Source organism: Macrobrachium rosenbergii, chromosome 11 (assembly GCF_040412425.1).
Source record: "Macrobrachium rosenbergii isolate ZJJX-2024 chromosome 11, ASM4041242v1, whole genome shotgun sequence".
In the NCBI taxonomy this organism is placed as follows: Eukaryota; Metazoa; Arthropoda; class Malacostraca; order Decapoda; family Palaemonidae; genus Macrobrachium; species Macrobrachium rosenbergii.
Window position 1 is genome coordinate 21,029,635 of NC_089751.1, and position 10,000 is coordinate 21,039,634.

The window sequence follows — 10,000 nt, forward strand, 5'->3', positions numbered from 1 at the left end:
ACAGACCATGTAACTGTGAATAACATCAATATCAACCGCCTGCAGCTGTGAACAAAGGAGGTCTCAAATGTAAACAAGAACAGAAATAGATTGAGCCTAACTTCAACAACAAAAGCAGCTGTTGATTTTAGAGAAGATTACGCATGATAGCAACGGGCGATTTTTATGAGCTTAGCGAAATTTAATCCGACTTACGCAGTCGTGTCTCGATTAAGCTGATCAGAAAATCATGCAAAATGGAACACATGTTTACGTATGCAATGGGTTCCTGGCATTTTAGAGGAGGCTGATCATTTTGCGAGCAAAAAGTACTTTCGGTTATGCAAAAAGTGGTGAGATTATGAATTAAAATGCCAAAGCGTACAGCAAATTCTTCTGTACAATAGGTTTCAGTTATGTTTTTGGTTATGGAATTATTTGCTTAAACAACCTTCAGCTTTTTCGCTTTTGTTATTTCTCAAAATCTACAGTTATTTCATAAATGAGATGTATATTACTGTTTTCAGAGCCTGCGTTAACGTGCTCTTGTTGCATTTTCATATAGTTTAGATGTAAATGAAATTGTCCCTGTTTAAAAAAAACTATTTGACTTTTAAATATTTTTGCAAATGGGCAACCGTCGCCCACGAAGAAAAACATCACTAAAATGCACAATCGATCTGCCATCAGGAGCTGAGCATAAAATAACAGGCTTTTCGAAACATTGCGAGGGAGGGTTCAGTTTTCATTCGTTGTCCGAACTGAATTTCATTTTAATCTAGAGCGGGTTGTTGTCTGCTGAGCATCTCTTCATGTTACAATAATGATAATAAAATTCGATAATTCTGGGTTCCACTGGTGTTCGGTTTAGTGAATTTAAAGCTTCAAGAGCTCTGATTGGAATCCATCATAATTAAAGATTATTTGATGCGAAATATATTATGAACGTTAATATCGACTTCATTAAGTATTTGACCTTGCTTATGTTGCTAGATTAACGCTTTTCTTTTGACCGAAACTGTTTTTATAATTACAACTTAATTTCAACATAATATGTTGATTATCAGCCTAATACTAACATTGAAAACCAATTTTTCAGCAGCATTTAACGATCATTTCGAAGTTCATTTGAAAAGATAGCTTTCAAATACATGGAGAATGTCATTCCTCGCTGTGAATAAAATATATTTACGCATTGAATGACAGCAACTAAGCAAGTCTTACTCATCAAAGTATATCGCGCTCTTAAGCAACGATTTCCACCACTAAATCACCTATGGAAGACTGGCAAGAAACGACACTTTCGATAATTGTTTGAATTATTAACACAGTTGAGAAGAAAGAAACCTGACTTTGTTCTATAAGAATGGCACCAGGACACTCGTGAAACTCACACGGAAAAAAAATGATCTTACCATGAAAATAATAAAGCTCTGAAGTATAGGACATTCCTGTCATTACTTTTATAAGTAATTTCTGGACAGAATGAGCTAAGTTCCAGACCATGCTTAAATCAATTTCTTAAAAATTTAAGGATTATCATTAACTTCAGGCATGTCTATAACTATGAAACTTTTTCTAATGCTCCCAGTTAAAACGAAACGCGTAGTTTCATTTTCAAAATATGAACCCGAGCTCGTATATGAAACATGCACGTGATGCATGAATGCAGAGACTTGAGCTAATACATGAATCATGAAACTTTAGCTAAAGTATGATGTATGAACTTGAGCAAATACATGAAAGTATAAAACTGAGCTAATGCATGAAGCGTGAACTTGATTTAATACCTTGAAGCCTGAACTGAGTTACAGCCTAAAGCAAGAACATGAGCTGGATATATTAACCATGAACCTGTGCTAATACACTGAAGCAAAAACTAATATATAACCATTACTACATCTCGATCTGATACTTAATCATGAACTTAGACTAATACATTGAAACGTGAACTTGAGCTATTAAACGAAGCGTGAATATTTTCAAAAGCAATTTAAAACATAAGCGTCAATATCATGTAATGACATAATTTGAGAAACAACCAATAAATAAGAACATGAAATCTTACAAAACTGATTTGTAAAATAGGTAAGAGTGTATTATAACACTATATGCAAGAGCAGTCAACAATCCTATATTGATGATAAAAAAAATGGAATTAAAGAGGTTGTTATTATGAAGATCCGACACTGATCAACGCTTAGTAAGGCCTCTAGCACTAGCATGTCAGCTATGGGAGAACAGTAATTGACAAGACATTTAAAGATAAAATAACAGAGGACAAGCATAGATTAAGTTGGAAAAGATTGTACTATCATGGTAATCACCCATGGTGCCATAAATGTGTCATTAATCTGTTCGGCTCACCTTTAAACAACAGGAAAATGAAGAAAAGGAGACCTGAGCGTACCCCAAATCAGTGAACTAACAATAGACTTCCACATTATTAACTTCTTCAATTACCTAAGGCGGTGTATATCTTCACATCGAGATGAAATCAGCTTACTCATCTTTGCACCGTAAGATAAAAGTCATGCAGCGGCTCTTCAAAGATAGAGCGGTTGCATACGAGTAGATATATTCCAAATGTTCATCTTTCTTTTTGTTAACACGAGATAAATAAAAACAAATAAAAATAACGGATAAACAAGTTATAAATCTTTCATCTCTCGGCAAACGCTCGGATGGAGTAAACAATATGAATTTTTCATACCCTCTGACGCCTAGCGCACACCCTCTTATATGTACACCAACGCTTCTACTGTCTTCAGGGAATAGGAATTTGTTGTTCTTTGAGTCAATATTGAAACAGAAACGAACACTTGGGAAAATGGAATAAGGATTCAGCCTCGATTCATTCAGAAATCTTAAACCTGTACTTTTACTTGAAGTCTCAGAGAATTGAAAATGTTACATCGAACGTTTTATCGTTGGTTGTGTTCCTTGTGGTAATGTTTGTTTCTTGCGTTTCTTAAACCTGCAGACGATTATTTGTGCCTTCATGTTTTCAAGATTTGTTTTCCCCATTTTTTATAATCTCTCTAATGGCAGGCGATAAGTCACAACTGATAGTAAATATAATTTCCATACTAAGGGGTGTATAATGGAAAGGGCAATTTATGACGGAGTAGGAAAAACGAGATAGAGTTACAATCAGAATCAAATATAGCAACTGACATTAATTGTTTTTCCTTTCCAGTTTAAGGAGCAAGTATGAGAGGAAGAGAATCTTATCAAAATTTCAAGACAAAGAATCAAAGATTCAAAACAAATAAATCACAAATTTCGAGATAGCCAAAAGAATTGCAGTGTTACCTTACACTTTACGAGCTGAGGATCAAAATATCAACACCGTTCGCAAATGGTAATGTACCATTGTTTTATAATTTCAAGTCACTTATCAGAAACGTTTAAAATTACATTAACCAAGCAAAACCTAGTGTATTTAGAAAATTCTTTGCTAATGGTATATATATATATATATATATATATATATATATATATATATATATATATATATATATATATATATATATATATATATATATATATATATATATATATGTGTGTGTGTGTGTGTGTGTGTGTGTATACATATATATATATATATTTACATATGTATGTTTATATATACATGTATTTAATTATCTATATACATATATATATATGTAAATAGAGGACTGAAGTATCACTAATCGGAATATACGGTTTTTAGTGTCGATAGTGTTACCATCGCTCTTCGAAACATCGTAGAACACTGTTAGATCACAGCAAAAATGACATTCATATATATATATATATATATATATATATATATATATATATATATATATATATATATATATGTGTGTGTGTGTGTGTGTGTGTGTGTGTGTATGTACGTATATACATTGTGTATATATATATATATATATATATATATATATATATATATATATATATATATATATGTATGTATGTATGCTGCTTGGAACCTAAGTAGGCCTCTTCTGCAATATTGTTCTTGCTCACTCTCGCTCGCTCGGTTAAAATATATTTTCTGAATTTTCAAAGTTCATATATCCATTCCCTAATGTGCTTATAGTATGTGCTTTTCACTCCCTGGAGATGAGAAACGAATAAATGAATAGGTAACTAAAAAAATAAATATACATGCATGTATATAATATACATATATATAAATATATGTATATAATACATTTATATATATATACATATGTTTATATGTATATACTGTATGTGTGTGTGTGTACACTTATAAAGAGTTTTTTCCCTTGCTGCAAAATTATTCGGTACAATTCATTTGAAAGTCCTTTGTCCAAAAATTATTAATAATAATAATAATAATAATAATAATCACCATTTCGACATCGACTACCAGAATCGAAAGAAACAAGTAAAAAAGGCGCCGAAGTTTCGTCGACGCAATCGTTTCTGTACATCGTATAATCAAGGCCACCGAAAATAGGTCTATCTTTCGGTGGTCTCGGTATAATGTTGTATGAGCCGCGGCCCATGAATCTTTAACCACGTCCCGGTGGTGGCCTGTCCTATATCATTGCCAGATGCACGGCTGTGGCTAACTTTAACCTTAAATAAAACAAAGACTACTGAGGCTAGAGGGCTGCAATTTACACGCCTCTAGCCTTAGTAGTATTAAGATCTGAGGGCGGACAGAAAAAGTGCGGACGGTCAGATAAAGCCGGCACAATAGTTTTCTTTTACAGAAAACTAAAACTGGACTTAAATAACCAATCTACCCAGACAGAACCAGAAACTCTCCCGTCAAGTATTAAAAGATTAAACAGATTCAAATACATAAACCGATTTTGCGAAGAAAAATTCTTTTGCACATTGCCTTCGACTCGCTTCAGCCAAATTTAATATTACGGATTTACGGCCAATGAATATTAGATTTTATACCTTTCTGAATGTTTCCAGTGAGGCTGATTTAATTAAGCCGATAATATCATTTTTGGGCTCTTGTCTGCACATTCATACATCGACATACACACACATACATACATACATACATACATACATACATACATACATATATATATAAATGTGTATATATTTATATATAAATATGTATATACTTTATATATATATATATATATATATATATATATATATATATATATATATATATATATATATATATATATATATATATATATATATATATATCTGTGAGTCTGCGTGCATGTCTTGAGAAGTCAGATATTCCGATCTTTTCTTGAATTCTTAAATTCTGCCACATGTAAATATTTTAACTGTTTTTAGGGAAGATTTAGTATTAAAAGAAAGTATATGCGAAGAAATAGAGAAATACCTGATGAAAATAATTTCTTTTTCTCTTCAAACTCTAGTGATTTCTCTTTATTATTGTGGGTTCTTACCTTACTTTACACATGAAAGGTTCGCTGAGCTAACAGAATCCCACGCGCAAACAAGATTCGAACTATTATTTATATTCGATTTTTGTTTGTTTTTCTTTTGTTTGTTTATGAACAGTAGTGCAAAAATATACTTGCAGTGTTTGTTTTTCACTTTTAAAACTAGAAAACATATTGCCGATAAAATGGTGATCACCACATCCAGTGGGATAAATTTCATTTTCGCGCTTCGAAAAGTAAGTAAACTAAAATCATATTATGCAGAAAAGGGTCATTCAGTTTTTAATTCAAATTTTGTATATATATATATATATATATATATATATATATATATATATATATATATATATATATATATATATATATATATAAACAGTATTATATTTATGTATATAAATATATTATATTTATATATATATATATATATATATATATATATATATATATATATATATATATATATATATATAGATAGATAGATATAAATGTGGATATAGATACAGCTGAAAAAACACATCTGTAGGCCTACGCTGCACACGTACTCTTCCTCTTGGATATTAACCCCCTTTTCTTTTTTACTCTATTGATCCAACCCTCTCAGTCTTTTTCTCCTTCCTCTTAATACTTCGAAGCTAAGCAATCTTTCACCAACCTGTCTTCTTCCATTCTCTCCGCATAACCAAACCATCTTAGTATACTTTGATCCATCCTTTCACCTGCAGTAACTTTTTTGCCACTTTTACGTATCCTCACTTTCTCACACTTTATTTTTCTAACACTGCACATACTACAAAAAAAGATCTCCTTAAAAGGTTCAGCATTTTTTGCATTTAACATCCACACCTCACCCTGCAATACGAAAATTGTCTCCACAATACCTTTTTACAATCACTCCTTGGCTTCCTTATGCAATTTTCCTTCTCAGTCTTTTGCACTTTCCTTATTGTCTTTCTTGTTTCACTTCTTCTATCCTCCTGTCATCACGCTCCATCTTCCCTAGTTCCATGTAACTCATGACCTCACTCTTCTCCCATTTACTCTCAGCTTCTCCTCTTTCAAACTCTTTCTGAGGATGACACTCCTAAGCATGGTTTTCCACTGTATCATAGTGATATCTTAAACTCATAAAAATGACAATTTGATATCGAGATATTAATATAAAAGTGATCACTAAATTCTAGGTAGTTTGGTTACGTTATCCAAGAAGTAACTTCGTTCGTAAATTCCGAAAAAATGATCAGAATAATCAGTGCAGGGCTTCCAGATCCTTTCATACAATGATCATGTTAAAGGAACACCTCTTGACAGAGACACGTGTAGAGAGACAGACAGACAGACAAATACGTACTCAAAGCTGGAGAGAAAGAGAGAAAAAGAGAGATTGATTTTACCGACGGCATATCATTTGCATAATAATAAAAGATTCCCAATGTTAATAATTTCAATTCATCGCTTTGTACAGGAAAACAATCCGAGGCAGTGGACTTTATGAACCCTATTCCATTTCGGGGGAAGACAGTGCTACAGTGCATCTCATGTGGCTGTCCCTATGAATGTTGAACAAAGCTGTATTTCAGGTCTTATCGCTTCATTAGGGTTAGAATGAATCCGCCAGACATAAATATGGCAGGTTTTATTGCAGGAAATCTGTGCAATTCGGACGTGAATTTCATTTAACTTCTGAAATCATAAATGCGACTTAGCTATAAAAGTCCGTGGCATTACAGATGGAAGGAGGAATTTCATTGTGCATTATGCCAGCAAGATTCATTTCATAGTTCAAAAGCAATTCATAATAGATATTATAAAACTCTGTTAACTATCTGTTATTTCATAAATTTGTGTTGAATAATTTTCTTGATTTTTGTTTTCTTTTGTGAGGAAAGAGGCATATCATAAATTATAAGATACTCCAGAATGAACTGCTAGGGTCAACAGAAAAACGCAGAGCTAGCAACCTCGTTGTTTGAGGCTGTACAACTTCGGTACCACCTTTTCCTAAGGGAAAAAAACTTACAGTAAGTATATATATATATATATATATATATATATATATATATATATATATATATATATATATATATATATATATATATATATATATATATGTGTGTGTGTGTGTGTGTGTGTGTGTGTGTGTGTGTGTATAATATATACATATATATCGCGGTACATCTTTTCTTCTTGAAGGCTGCAGCATCAGATATTTACAGACATCCGGTTTCTGAGCATATCTTTTGGAATAAGCTTGCTATTCCCACGCCATTATCCTGACACAAGCAGTCACTGGTATCTCTTTACTACTGGGTAGACTGTCGGGGGATGTCCTTGGAACGACCCACGGCCCTAGCTGCTGTAAGCAGAAGCGGAGCCCACTTTCATATCCGCTAGCTCACTGGGACATTAAGGCTGAGTCGGCGAAAATACATCAAATTGAGCGGGATTTGAACAAAGACCTCACGAGGGAATGTTTTTGATTATAGCATTGAGTTTACATTTTACCTTGACCTTCAATCCGGATTAATTAGCCATGCTTCATTATAATTTAGTGTTTGATAAATTACTTTATCCAAACTGAACCATCATCGTTAGCACTACTTCTGTTGTTAATGTTTTCACCACTTCTACTGCTGCTAATACTTCTACTAATAATAAAAGTAATGATAAAAATGAAATTAAAGGCAATAATAGTTCCTCTCTTCAAAATTATCAACATTGCATTATCACCATCTTCATTATCATCGACAGTAGCAGTAGCAGTAGCAGTAGCAGCTGTTGTAATTAGTTCAATAAAACGAACTGAAGTTGGGAGCTTGAATAAACATTGATTATTTCAGTTAGAAGATTAAAAGCTAAACTTTTGAATTAGTTCTGATGAGATATAAAGACTAGTCATCTGGAAGAGGAGCAGCCGAGAAGATAATGAAATCCAAACTCTCTCTCTCTCTCTCTCTCTCTCTCTCTCTCTCTCTCTCTCTCTCTCTCTCTCTCTCTCTCTCTCTCTCTCTCGCTTAGGGAAGCTTCCAAAAATTAAATCCGTGATGATGTGGCCCATTTAGGCTATATGAAAGAAATGTAAAATCTCGATTACTTTCAGACGTCGTTTTTGGAGAATAGAATGAATTGTTAACAGGAGAAAATATAAACAACCACACAATGTTATATTTATTCTTCTTCTTCTGCCTCTTCGTTTTATCGCTCTTCTTCTTTCTTCTTCACACCCAGTGAAAGGAACTCCCCTCCTTTTTTATTTTTGTTAACTCATGAAATATAGTCTTCAAAGGTTACAAGTGAGAAGACATGAATCTCCTATCAGGATATTTTCATCCTTTCAGGAAGTTAGTCGCGCAAAAACACGTGCTTGAGTGTTTAAATAGTTAGGCTATAATGTACGTATAAACAAATTAGGACCATTTCAAATGGACGAATGAAAAACCAAGTAATTACTCAGAGTCCGGAATGAAGAGTAAATAAAGCGATGAGAAAGCTTTGTTTTCCGTCTCTCGGAAAGTAAATATGTTACACATCATGCTGTGTAATAGATAAACCTACTTCCGGATATCTTTTCATTATCTTTATAACTAAGTTCTCATAAAAAATCACAAATAGATTGTTTTATTACCTCTGTTATTATGAGGGAAATTCTCTCTCTCTCTCTCTCTCTCTCTCTCTCTCTCTCTCTCTCTCTCTCTCTCTCTCTCTCTCTCTCATGCCCACACACACCCACACACACTGTCTTATAATCAAACGTAATTCAATCACTTTTATAAGAGATAATTAAGCCTCTAAATCTTCCTTATCTGTACTAAACGTATTACTGTATTTTAAGTATTCATCCTTACTAAAGGACGTTCCCTTTTATTGCTCGTACCTTCACCATAACTCTATTGAAATGAATTTTTCAGACGACAGAAAATTGGGGAGAATTTTTATCTGGTTCCCCTTAATTGGAGCGTCAATTTATTCATTTTGGTAGCACTTCGATGTGCTTTATAAAAATTTTCCTCCATTTGCACTCACTATTTGGCTTTTCCTTATAACATTTTCGATTAGAGCTTTTTATACATTTTTATTTTTCCATTAAATTTCGCCGCCTTATTTTTTTTACTCTACCCTTAATGAGTTAATCAACGTGAATCGACGGATTTTTCATTTTACAGGAAATTAACTTAATCGTAACTACCTCTTCGCCGCCTCTCAATTGATGTCGTAGGTATGGAAAAAGTAGTTGCTCTATGGTCATTATAATCTTTACTGCTGTCTTAGACAGGAAGAAAATTATTTGCACGATATGAACTTTTTCTCCGTAACGAACAGCACAAATGAAATAATGGTTAATCAGACCTTTTTCCTTATGAAGACTTCAGGAAAATTACATATTTTCTAACGAGCCATGTCATATTAAAAATGTAAATAATCAATGAAAAAGCGAATAGCAATCTGCAGAGCTGTTTACTTTCTCTTTTTCGTTGAACGTTTATATTTTCAATATGACATGAATCAGAGAAAACATGTCATTTTGCTGAAGTCTTAACAAGGAAAAAGAGCTGCTGTATCTTCATTCCATAGTTTGCGTGGATGACACTCACTCAAGAACGTTTTTGTGTGTTAATTACATGGAG

General features: G+C 33.0%; 1 protein-coding gene across 3 annotated transcripts in view; it reads left to right on the plus strand.

Annotated features, from left to right (window-relative positions):
• Usp30 (ubiquitin specific protease 30) overlaps nucleotides 1-10,000 on the plus strand; it is a 170,490-nt gene that overhangs the window by 27,796 nt on the left and 132,694 nt on the right. For 2 of the 3 annotated variants that reach the window (XM_067111305.1, XM_067111306.1), the window contains exon 2: nucleotides 3,179-3,343. The exons of the other annotated variant lie outside the window; for it this stretch is intronic. The gene's annotated coding sequence lies outside the window, so the exon portion shown is untranslated. The remainder of the gene's footprint in view (nucleotides 1-3,178; nucleotides 3,344-10,000) is intronic. 3 annotated transcript variants of the gene reach the window in all.